Genomic DNA, 13,469 nt, shown 5'->3' on the forward strand with positions numbered 1-13,469 from the left:
TTTGCCCTTGCTTATATATGAGTCTGCCTGCTGTGTCACTTCCTTCCTTCCTGGATCTTTTACTACATTTCCCAGAATCCTCCTTGACTCCTAGTCCCATGTATCTTGTTGCCTCATTGGCCAAACAGTGCTTATTCATTAACCAATAAGATAAACATACAGGAGGGTCTCTTGAGCCACAGTGAGAAGTCAGGATTGCGTTCTAGATGCTGAGGAAATGGAAATGTCATGATGTAGATGTTACTGTGTATTTCCAGGACTTTGGGAATGACAGCCTAGGAGTGAAACATCAGCAAACTTAGAGAATTCAGTAGGGTGAACTGCTAGTGGTCTAAGAAGCATTAGAACAGTGGTTTTCAACTTATGGGTCATCATCACCCTTTGGGGTTGCATATCAGATATCCTACATACCAGATACTTACATTGTGATTCATAGCAGTAACAAAATTACAGTTATGAAGTAGCAGCAAAAATAATTTTATGATTGGGAGTTACCACAACATGAGGAGCTATATAAAGGGTCTCAGCATTGGAAAGGTTGAGGGCCACTGCTTTAGAGCAAAAGACTGACTTTTCCTGATCCAAAAAGCCCAGCCAGACTCTAGGAAATCCCAATCTGGACTATCTAGAGAAAAGACTTTTTACTTCTCTTAAATTTACTAGGACTTGTTATGTACTTACAGGTGATTTCTGAAACAGTATTTGTGGCTTTTATGCCAGTCAACCAGCTGGATAATTAATTGTATACCTTTGGTTTCACATAGGAGCATACTAACTAACCATGTGGAGGCAGTGGTCTTCAGTAAATATATACCAACGTTATTAGTACACGATTCCATTATAGAATGAGCTGAATGGGCCTTAAAAATTAGTCTTTATTTTAAAGATGAAAGGATTTTGATTCAAACAAAATAAGTGGTATACATTATATAAACATTAACAAAAACACAGACCTAACTTGGGGTATCTTCTTAGCTTTTGGGTTGAAGAGGTTCCTGAGGAAAACATGGAGTATGTATGTCTGCTGCATTCCTCATGATGGCCATCTGTCCCACACCTGGACTAGTCATGCTTATCTTTGGACTTCAGACACTAGGTTAAGTCATAGAGTCACACAATTAGTGTTAAAACAGATAAGTAAATGACTGCTGTGTACGTTAAATACTGTGATAAAGCTTCAGATTGTTGTAGAAGCATGTCTGTTCAGTAGCTGTTCCCGGAGGCTTGGCTATTTGAACTTAATTATATTATCTAGCCTCCCTGCAATAGTCTACACCTATACACCCTAGTTTGAAGCCTCAGGCCAGGCCTGGTGGTCAGGCCTGGTGGGTTAATGTGTATCTAAACAATAATACTTGTCTTGACAGCCACTGTCATGGCAGCTTGTTTTATATAGAAACCCAGTTAGTGGCCAGTAGGTGTAGGTAAGTAAGTGATAGAACTCTTGAATAGCATGCTCAAGGCTATGGGTTTCATCACACACACACACACACACACACACACACACACACACACAGAGAGAGAGAGAGAGAGAGAGAGAGAGAGAGAGAGAGAGAGAGAGAGAGAGACTGAAACTCTGCCACTGAACTACATACGTTCCTAACTTTCTTTACTCTTTTTTTTTTTTCTAAGATTTTATTTATTTATTTATTTTGTATACAGTCTTCTGCCTGCATGCCAGCAGAGGGCACCAGATCTCATTCAAGGTGGTTGTGAGCCACCATGTGGTTGCTGGGAATTGAACTCAGGACCTCTGGAAGAGCAGTCGGTGCTCTTAACCACTGAGCCATCTCTCCAGCCCCCTTCTTTACTCTTTTAAACGGGGTTTCACTAAGTTGTCCGGGCTGGCTTTGAACTTACAAGCCTGCTGCCTCGGCTTCCCAAGTAGCTGGGATTGCAGGCATAGGCCACCAGCTCCAGCTCATTCTCTGGTTTTTAGATAATTTCAAAAGGTAACTGAAGAACTATGATCTTTTTGCTTGTTAAGTTGTGCTGTGTAACTTTATGGCAAAATGATCCTGAAGTAACCAGCACATGAAGTTCACTGGTGGTTTGTACTCAAGAGTCTTGAGACACCAGAAATGCATTCAGAAAACAAATGATAAAGGAGAACTGATGTGATTAGGGAGAAACCATGGCTTCCTTTTTAGCCTTTCTCTTTCAAGGCCTTATAATTTCCTATAACACCTAACCATTATCTCATGGCCAGGTGTATTTTATTTTAGCTCTTAATTCTGCTTAATTAAGTTTGAATGGAAAGGAAAGATATTTCTGTTTTTTAGAACCCATTTCCATACCCCAGAGCCTATCTTCGTTTAAACAATATCTTTTATCTACAAAAGACTGAATTTATGTATCCATAAGACCAAAATCTGTAAATATGGCATACATTGTTGAGAATATTAGTTGATTCCTAACAAATGTATTACATCTGCACAAAATATTAGATGACAGTCACTTTTGACAGTCTAATGTGGCAGGTGATGTATGTTATCCTTCTCTGGGGTCAGGTGAGGATGAAGCTATTCATCTTTGTCTCTCTCCTGGGGTCTTAGGAAGAAGAGAGCTAGAATTTTACAATTTTAACTGAGAAAATTGGACCTAAATTATGGGTGTGACTATTTCTCTCCTTTATCTCATGCAGATTAAGGAATGGAACTGTGGATGTACTTTCTACAGAAGAGCAAATAAGATATCCAAAGAGAGGATTTTAGTCTGTGTAAGGTACCTGCAGCTGTATACACTTGAAACTGCCAGGACATTGAACATCTCCCTGCAATAATTAATCATCCTTCTCAGTTAACACTCCGGATAGCAGAGCAGTGGCACAGGAGCAGACTCTGGAACCAGGCACAGTGTGGTCTCTGGACAGGTGGCTTTTCTGATACAGTTCCTATGTCACAGTGTTGTCGTGGGACTGAGGGAGTTAATGTGTACAAAGCTAGTGAGCCTCATGTAAGGGCTACTCCTTTCTGTCAGTGTGTATCTGTGACACAGAGAATTTGGCATTTGAACTAGATCTTCTTGAAAGACTTTAAAATGTGAGATAGAAACAATTCAAAGTGTAAGAGTCACATGAACAAAGTTAGAATGAAATAGAGAATGTTTTTTTCTTTCCATTTACTGTATAGTAGTCATTTACCTGTCACTGAACTTAACATTATCTTAGTTCTGGCAATATCCCAGTAAGATAGGTACTTTAAATGGGATTTTACAAATGGGAGAGGAGTTACAGAAAAATAGTCATTTTCCAAAAGTCCCAGAGTTCAGTCAAATTGTAAAACTCAGGTCTTTAATTACTACCTATAGGACACTGCCTTCTGAGGAGCAGACTTTCAGAAGATCACCCCATTAAGAGTTAGAATATTAAAATGTGTGTGTTCACATCGTTATTTTGAGAGTCTCTGGCTGTGGCTTTGGTAGTCATTTTAGGAAGCCAAGAGAGGGAGACAGCACAGGCCTGTCTTTTCTGAAATCATTGCGGCCCTGTCATTCTGTCAACATGAGAGTGCTTGTTTTTCTGAACTGGAATAAGAGTACTTTGGTTACTTGGTACTTTGACTATTAAAGTTTGTACTATTTTCCTTGTTTGAAATGACAGAAATTTCCCAGCGGTATCCTGGTTGACACAGTGGACTTCCAAGTTTTCACACCTTTGTGCTGCATGAAATTGACTCTGTGTGAGTGCCCTCTGCAGCTTCCTCCATGAGAGAGACGTCTGCAGTTTTGCTCCCAGTCTTCAAGCATCATGGTTTCGTGTTTGTGAGGTTCTTTTAAAATGCACTTAGTATAGTCTCCATCCTGTTGCTGTTTATTCCTTCTATCCTGTAGCTACTTGTAATATTGTCTTTTTTTTTTTTAACTACTAGTAAATTGGTAATTACTTACTTAGATATTTTCCCCCATTCAAATACCATCCTGTCCTTAGCAGATTTAAAAAAAAAAAAAATTTCTTTCCCCATGTTTTACCTCCTTCCAGTAGTTAATGACAGTTACCCCCTGCCACAGTACCTCACAGCCCTAGTAGTTAATGACAGTTACCCCCTGCCACAGTGCCTCACAGCCCTTTCTGTAATGTGTCATTCTTTCTCATAGTTCTAGGAGTTGCAAAGTTGTGAGGGAAATGCCCAGCATCTGGTAACAGTTCCTCGTGCATCACCTGATGCAGACAAAAGAGCAGATGTGTACATCCGGCTATAAGCAGAGGGGCGGCAGACAGAAAGGGGAGGAGTTGGTACTGCGTCAAGAACGCTTACCCACATAATCCACCCACTTCCGGTGTGTCAGCATTGCTCCACTCATTAAGGAAAGACCCTGTTGTCACCTGTCACCTCTTACAGGGCCTCTCAACACTACTGCTGTGGGGCGTTTTCAAACACACTAACTTCGGGGTATCATACTGAAACCATAGCAATTCCTCATCACAGTGGTGTTTAGAATGTTCATTATGGACTGTCAAATGTTAGTTCAGTTGAGGCATCTCGCTAGCCTTCATAGTGCCGGAAGGTCCACAGGCTACTTGGGAAGAATTGTCATCAACATTCTTACTCAGCAGTGAACCCTGTGGAACAGTGGCAGATCTGTTATGGGAGTAACCAGTTGCTTTCTGATTGGATTTGATTGATGCCTATTCCACAGGAGGGAATTCCCATGTTACTGGAAACCTGGTCAGAAGACCCTGGTTGGAAGGTCCTGTAGGGGAAGCTACTGCTGTTGTGCTAAATGGACATGAAATGCACATCAAACAGTCTTCCCAGTAATTGTTCATCTCCATAAAGTAGTGCTACAGAGAAACTTCTTTTTACAATTTACAAAGGTAGAACTGTGGTGAAATTCCTTTGTTACTCTGAAGAAAGGCTTGACAAGTTTTTCTTAATCAATGTATAAAACCTAACCTGAGGATAGAGGGAGAAGTTGTTTAAAAGAGAGTTGCAGTAGTGACCCATTCGTCCTTGGTGTACTGTGTCCCCAGTCAAATGCCAAGTGCCCATCTAGGCACTGCTCTGGAAAGTTTCCATGGTAGGATAACTTTCTGAATAGTCTTTGTTATGAGTAACCACTGAACTGTTTTCAACTGTGTCTTCAAAAATGATAATCAGCTTGTATCCTTAAAGACCACATGCACTTTCTTCATTATTTCTGTAATAAATAGAATTATGTATCACCTGTGAATGAAGAAGGATTTCAGAGAATATTCAGTGTTATCGCAGTGCAGTTTCAGTGGTTGGAATCTTGCACTCTCTAGTACCTGGGCTTGTTGAGTGTTTAATCCCATGTGGTATGGATGCTTGTATATGACTATATAGTTAGGTGATTTTTTATAAGCATAATTACCTTAATGGGCTTTACTTTTTTAAGTTATGTCTCAGATGAAAGTTAATCTATAAAGTACAATTTTACTGTTCTCACTTAATCTTTCTTTTCTCTTTCAGCAAATAGAAGAAACAAAATGCTTCAGTGTTGTTTTGTAAGCAAAGCCAAGGTGGGTGTTGTTTCTTTTCTTACCCACTTAGTTCATTTCCATGAGCCACATTCCTAACCTAGTTCAGCTGAGAATAGGAAGGAAAATGTTAGATTCTTTCTCAGCATAGATCTACTGCCAGTAAAACTATTGTACTTATTATCATCTAAATTAGGGCAGTTTTATTAGGAAAGTTGTCATTTTTAATAATAATATTATCTGGGAAAACCAAGATGCATGGTCACTCTAATCTTTAGATTGTTATTTATTGTTAATTTTGAAATTGTATTCATGGAGAAGAAAATCCATATTTATATCTAGTAGAAAACATTTCCTCATGTGGATTAACAGATAAGAGCTTGTAATGGATCTCTTCTGATTAGATAATTCAAGAGAAGTTACTATCTTCCCTTGTTAATTAGTCCTGTTTACTTTATTGTTTGTCTCCCTCCCCCACTCCCCAGGATGTCATGATTGTCATTCAGCTCTGCAGTTCTGAAAGTCATTAGCAGAAACAGTGACTGGACATTTGCTCTGTTCCTCCTCTTGTTAGCTGGCTCTCAGGAAGTCTGTGTCTGTAAACATCCCCGACTGGAAGCTGTAAGCCACAGCCAAGCTTTCAGTCAGATGTTTGCTGCCACCGGCTCTTCCCATGCATCTTTGTGGACAATCTGAACTAAGAATTGGAGCCGAGGAGGGCACATCAGAAACCGTGAGGGCATTTCATTTACTGCTTGCTTATGTTTGCAGCTTCTGATGTAGGGACTGACTGAACATGTTCTGCTGGACCTTAAGAGTATTTGTTTAAAACAATTTTTTAAAATCCTATTTATGCTCTGTCAGTAAAAGTATATTCTTTATAACGTTTCCAGATAGTCTGGGATTTAATTTAGCAGTCCTGAAAACTGACTTTCTCCTCTGTAGCTGTTATTCATCTCTACCGTCCAGCAGTCTACAGCCTAGGAATTTCAGTTTTCCCTGTACTTAAGAGATTTATATGTAAACTTTTGCTTCTTTCGTTCTCTTTACCCTTGGTGCTGTCACTAATCTTAACCAGAATGTTCTTCTCAAAATCTGCAAGGTTTCAAACCACTGTGCCTCTTTGCAACATTTGCTAATGGTTCTGCATGTCTTTGTGGGTTAAGAACAGCTCCCAGCTGCCTCGGAAATAGTTGTATTATGTTTCTTTTTTGTTTCTCTCCACAGTACTAAATAATCTAGACCTTCTACCATAGATGACATAGTCGGTGTGCAACAATGTGTAATTTCTCAACATGTTAGGAGTTTTGTTTCAGGTTTTTTGTTGTTGTTGTTTTTGTTTTGTTTTTGTTTTTTTAGACTTTAAATGTTTTCTCTTTTTTTTTTCCCCCCTTTGGATTACTGGTAGTTTCCAATTTTATTAAAAAATTATCTCTTAAGGCAGTTTGTTTGTTTATTTGAGAGAGGGTCTCACTACTTAGCCCTGATTAGCCTATAACTCTTAGAGATCCACCCCACCTTCTGGCTGCTTAGTGCTGGCATTAAAGGTGCACACCACCACACCCAGCAGACACTGATATTTTTCATCATTATTAAGATGGACTAGGTTCAGTGTAGACTTAAAACATACAGTTCTTAACCATCTAATCCTTACATGCTCCTTGGATTAGATTATAGCCTTTCTGGAGGATGGATATTATGTCTTTATAATATCATATTTCGTACCATCAATAGATGTATATTGATATACAGCACTCTAGTAATTGCTTTATTGCAACATTGTATTATTTCCATTTATTTGTTTATTGGTGCTGGAGATTGAACCCAGTATTCTTTCGCTTGCTAAACAAGGGGCTACCACTGAGATGCACCTCCAGCTTTTATTACAGATCCGTTTGGTAAGTACTGCTGTGTTAGAAAGATAGCATGCAAGACTGGTTTTGGAGAAGGACTTACTTGTTTCAGACATACATGGTCTTCCCTCTTGTACTTAAAGGCTTAATGGTTAACATGTATTCAGCATCATTTTGGAAAGAAACATTGCTAGGAGCCTACAGAGTGTTCCTGCCAGGGATAGAGTATGATGTGTCCTCTGGTAATGTGGCCAGGTGGCAATGTTTTTTTTTTTTCCCATAAAACCTTAATATATAGCTTTAAATTTGAGGGGGGGGGATAAAAACCACATGGTTTACTTGTTTGAAATTTGAATTTGAAGTGCTTTTTAAAATGGTAAGTGAAATCTAAGCTAAAAGAGGGGTGACCATTCTGCAGGAAGCTGCCATCCTCTGACTACCTAGTCTGGTTATCCCTGGATGCTCAGGGTTAATGGCAATCTGTTCCTGAACACTTGTCATTTGTCATGTGTTATTCTGCCCTAATAAAGGAAAGTCAGAGACCAATGTCCTTGGTTCTGTGTATTTAAGCACAGCCTTTTAGTCATTTGCAGATGACTTATTTATGTTTTCATTTTAAAGAACCACAAACTTCTTATTGGCCTACAAGGTCGACAGTTGATTATTGAGCCATAAAAGTTGGGTTGTCTTTATTTTTTCAGTAAACTTAGAACAGTTTGTTTTCTTGGCCTTTAACTTAAATTTTCAGGGAGGAATATGTGAATTTTGACAGAGTTTAGAAAACTCAGACCATTTAAGTTTGTTCATATATTTGTTTGTTTTGGTCCAACTAAGTGTAAAAAGTAGTTCTCAGCTATTCTACAAATGATATTATCCCTCAGTGTATGCTTTAGGAATTACTTTGTCAGCAAACAACTACAAAATTATATAGTCTGAGTACATTGTACAAATCCTGTTTAGAAAATGGTGATAGAAATAAACATATTTTTGGTTAAGTTCTCACTGCCTCATGTCCCTTCTCTGAACAACCATGGTATTGGCATGATTGAGAAAGGACCATAAACCCCTAACCCAGAACATCTATCTTCCCATTGCATTAGCGTGCTCTAACTTGGATTCCTCCTTTGTTACAACTTCATTCATTGGATTAATGTGAAGACATCTTTCAAGTGGATTTTGTTCTTATAATATGCATCCCTGTGCCTATTCTTTTTGAACAGATTCTGTAGAATTATCTGAGCCTCGAGTAAAAAGCCACGTATAAACATAGCAAAGAGTTCACAAAGTCCCTCTCTAAGCCAAGTTCAGTTCATGTAAACATCCTACACTCAGCTGTCATACATGAGTTGGCTGGGATGTGGATGTTTACGTCAGCTGTCTTGGAGTATCCACCAGTTAACAGATTGATATAGGACTTAACTGGGATTACAGGAGTATACCATCATGCCCAGCTAAAGGCCACTTATTATAAATGCTGTTTACATTTAGCTATTCAATAAATACTTCCTGTTGTACTGTTTCAAATAGATACTTATCTTACTACAGATAATTCCAATATTTTGACTTAAGAGAAGTAGTTTGAATCTTACATATCACTGTAATTTAATGCCAAACAGTCTTAAAGCCTAGTTTCTGACTCTCCTGCCACTTACCAGCTGTGATAATTTTTAAAGTATTACCTCTCCTGGGTCTCTGTGCCTTAGTCTGCTGAATTGCATTATCATAACATAGGATTGTTGAGTTAATGTCAGATAAGTGTTCTTGACACAGAACATTTATTATTGTTACTATTCTAAAACTTTTTCATCCATCCCTTTTTTCCCATATAATTGTGCCATATGTTTCTAAACACCATAAATGCAGATGAGCTGACACCTGCTCAATGTATGATCTAAATGTTATTTCCATATTTGTTTTTAGTTTTGTTTTTCAGTTCCATGATATTGGCCTTTTCAATATTTGGTGACACATGCACCACATTCTCTATAGGTAAAATGCAACCAAACAAAACCGACAGAACTACATAAAAGACGCTGCAGCAGCAGAGCATGTATCTGCAAGCTCCTGCTGGGCCTGTGTCCAGACTCACTCACATTGAATGTTTCTTCTATGGGAGTTGTCTACACTTTAGTGAGAAATCCATAGTGAAATGAAGATGTTAAGTACAGCCTGCATGGTGGTGCAGGCCTTTTGTCTCGGCATTAGTAGGCAGAGAGATCTCTCTGAGTTCAAGACAGCCAGGTCTACTGAGTAAGCTCCAGGCCTGCCAAGGCTGCATAGTGAGACCCCCGTCTCAAATAACAGCCAAAAACAAAGCAGAAACTACATAGAGACTTGTTCATGGCAGTAAGACCTATTTTACTAGTTTTTGGTTGTTGAATAAACCTAAATATTGTGTTTGCTATTAAGAGGAAGCTAGTTATGCACTTGAACTGAAAGACCTCAAACTTTTATGTTTATTTGAGCTTTGTTGCTTATGGTGCTTTATACTTTATATATACTTTAACAGAAATATTCAAGGATTGCAAAAGGATATAATCTAAGAGTAGCTTATAAAGTACCTTTTTCAAATTAAGCATATTTAGGAATTTACCATCAATTTGCCTTTGAATTTTAGTGTATAGAAACAGTTTTTCTTTTGTATCTCAAAGATGAAAAAAACGTTACACGCACCTGTAATTTATGCTACCAGTGACCTGCAGGTTGCAGTCTTCACCCTATCTGTTTATTCTCTTATTTAATGATCATATATTATGTCTTGACATCATATAGACATCCTTGTCTTTTATGTATATGTGTGTATATATTATATATATATATATGTTTTTTGTTCTTGTGAACTATCAGTTTGGCCTCACTTTGACAGGCCATTCATTAAACAATAGTTGTGTCTAAATTAAATTTTTCTCTTGTCTGAATGCAGTGAAACACCCTAAGTATACTAAGCTAATACGCTAATACTCGAATCCTTAAAAAAAAAAAAAAAATTCTAGAAAAGCATAGAAAATGTTTTTTGATGAACATGTTTATCAATCTTATATGTTACAAAATTTGAGTAAATATTAAAATACCTCCACTTTCCTTGTTTACTATATTGCATTTATTGTATTGATAGAGAACATAATATAAAATTGAATTCCATATCTTTAAGATATATTCGGCAATTAAGTGTGAAGATGTGTTATCTCGTCTCATGATTATTTGCTAGACGTTTGACACACACGTTATATGTGTAGCTTCTCCTGTTTGTTTTATCTTTCCCATTTCAACTCCCAATAGAAGTCTATGGAGGTACTGTCGCCTGTGGAATTCAGGGATGGTCTTTTATGATGAGGTCATCTATGAGATGTAACATTTTATCTTTTAGTTGTGTTTTTAGTTCTTAAGGTTTTTTCACTGGTAAATCTGAAAGCATTCACACAGTGAAGTAGTATGTAAAATTATCATAAGAGCAACTGTGTAGCCTCTTTTCATTGCTAAAATCTTGGTGTCAGCAGCTTTCTCTTGGATAGAAATACTGTTTCAAAGTGTAACATTAAAATGGAAGATGTTTTATTTTTAAATTGTAATTCTTCACAAAGCTGACAGTGCTTGATCAATCCAAGAGCAGTTTCCTATTTATCAGGTTATTGTTAATCTAGAATGTCCCTTAATTTTATGAAAAAGAACAAGTCTCAAGTATTTTTGCAATTTAATATACATTATCTGTGAGACCGTGTTCTGTGAATCAGCATCTTAGCTGGGGAACCTGTCCCACTGCTTATCTATCTGGAGATTGTCCATGTATAGTCATAACTAGCTGCAAAGTTCTTACTTGAGTTCTTACTTCAGAATGGTTCTTTGAAGACTGTTCATCATTTGTCCTTCCTATCCAAAAGTATTTGGGCTGTTTTGCTTTTTGAAGTAGCTTGAGAAAGAGTTCTGTTGCACTTGATTTCTGTAAACATTTCATAAGAACTTGTAATTCCTCTGGGTGAAGGAGAGCTCGTAATTTTGTAAGGGTACTTTTGATATTTTTGCTGGGTTTATTCTTTTGGGGGGGGGTGTTTGTTCTCTAAAAGTAAAATGCCTGAACATTTGTAGCTGCCTTTATGCAGCCCAGTAATTTGGGTGTTAGGAGAAGCATTCTTCACACCACTCTGGGGGTTGAATGACCCTTTCATAGAGGCTGCATATCAGATATTCACATTATGATTTTATAACTAGCAAAATTACAGTCATGAAGTAGCAACAGATAACTTTATGGTTGGTGTGTGGTTGTTTGAAAGGAAATAGCCCTCAAAGGTAGTGGCCTTGTTGGAGGAAGTATGTCCCTGTGGGGACGGGCTTTGAGGTCTCTTTTGCTCAAGATTTTCTAAGTGTGACTTCGAGTCAACTTCCTGTTGGCTGCAAGATGTAGGGAGACTCCAGCACCACGTCTACCTGCACGCCATCATGCCCTCTGTCATGATGATGATGGACTGAACCTCTGAAACTAAGCAAAGCTCCCCAAGTAAATGCTTTCTTTATAAGAGTTGCCATGGTCAAGGTGTCTCTTCACAGCAATAAAACCCAAGCTAAGACAGGGTCGCCACAACAGGAGGAACCGTATGGAAGGTTTACAACATTAGGAAGGTTGAGAACCCTGCTATAGATTATCTAAAAATCTTTGTCTCAGGAATATTAATTTGTATTTAACAATTACTTAAAATTGCCTCCTGTGTACATACACAAATGTACAAATCTCCTATTTACAGTTTATATCATAGTCAATATTGGTCAAAATACTGGGTTACTTGCAGCTACAAATAAGTATGTGTGTGAATGAATGACAGAGTTTGAGTTCTAAGTAACAGCATCTCCAGATACCCTTCTCCAAATCAGTCTCTTCATAAATGTCCAGTCTGTATTGCCAAATCTGATACAGTCTCATGATTACATGCTCAGAAGTCCCTAGTACAAGATTAATAGAAATTAGTATGAGAGTAACCTAAAACATTAAGTGAAATATACTTGTGCATATATATTTACTGAGATATGAAGAATCTTTGTGCATTGTAGTAACTGCACCTACAGTAGAAACAGTTGTCAAGAATGATTGCCTACTGTTCATTTGTATAGCCAGACGGAATTGTAAATGTTTTCCTTTTGCCTTTCATCCCATTTGCATCACACTTACATCAGCTGGCGTGTTAAAAGCAGAGGTTCTTGAGCAGAGGTGCCAAGTGAAATGGAAGGAATGTTACTAGCCATCTAGGAAAAGGGAAGCACTTCTTCCTTGTTTCACGTTCCGTGCAACACTTCCATCGCTGCATGTGTGTGTGACAGTTGTTTCCTACCAACTGTCAGATTTCCTACCAGAAGGCTCTACAGTGGATACCTGCTGGGTGTTCTCCCAGTTCCATTCAGTTTTGATGTCGTCTACCTAATAATAGCTTTAGATCTGACAGGTTGTGGGTCCAGTACCACAAAACTGCTCCCACATCAGGTAGTGATTGTAAGCATGTGTGTGACCTGTACTTCTGATGGACCAGCTGTAACTGGGGATGAGTATTCTTACAAATCCTCCTTGTGTGATTAATGTGCCAGATGGCTTTGCAGGACTCCATTTACTCACATTTACTTATCCATTATAAAGGATTGCAAAAGCTACAGATGAAGAGCCAAGTACCAAAGATAAAGGGTATGCTGAAAAGGACAGAGAGCTACCAAATTTGCCACCCTTCAGGAACCTTGACATAGTTAGCCATTGGGAGCTCATCCAAACACTGTCCTGAGTTTCCGGAGACTTCCTTACACAGGACTTGCTTAACTACACCGTTGGCCACTGGTGATCTTGGAAGTTGGTGGTGGATAAACTGAAAATCTCTAATCATACCTTAGACTTTCTGGTGACTGTGCCCATCCTGAAGCTCTGGGCACCAGTCATCTTGCTGACATACAGAGTCACTCATTACTGAAAAGGTTCTAAGTGTTAGAACCGGTATGAATGCCAAATGTTTCAGTGCTAAAAACATACACATGGGAGTTAGACCACAGTCTAATCTGTGTTCCATAGCTTGACATCTGGGTGACCTTGAACAAATTGTTCAGCCTCTATCTCAGTTAAAACAAAAAGAAACAGTGAAACTATCAGGTGGTTATGGGGACTAAAGACTAGATGAAAGAACTAAGTGAAAAAAAACCATACAGTGCAA

The 13,469-nt window shown here is 38.3% G+C and overlaps 1 non-coding gene across 1 annotated transcript; it reads left to right on the top strand.

Annotated features, from left to right (window-relative positions):
* Nucleotides 1-8,595: 8,595 nt before the first annotated feature.
* Nucleotides 8,596-8,674, top strand: Mir30b (microRNA mir-30b). Its single transcript, NR_105201.1, has one exon. It is a non-coding gene; the product is annotated as a microRNA mir-30b (primary transcript).
* Nucleotides 8,675-13,469: the final 4,795 nt, after the last annotated feature.

Source organism: Cricetulus griseus, chromosome 10 (genome assembly GCF_003668045.3).
Source record: "Cricetulus griseus strain 17A/GY chromosome 10, alternate assembly CriGri-PICRH-1.0, whole genome shotgun sequence".
Lineage (NCBI taxonomy): Eukaryota > Metazoa > Chordata > Mammalia > Rodentia > Cricetidae > Cricetulus > Cricetulus griseus.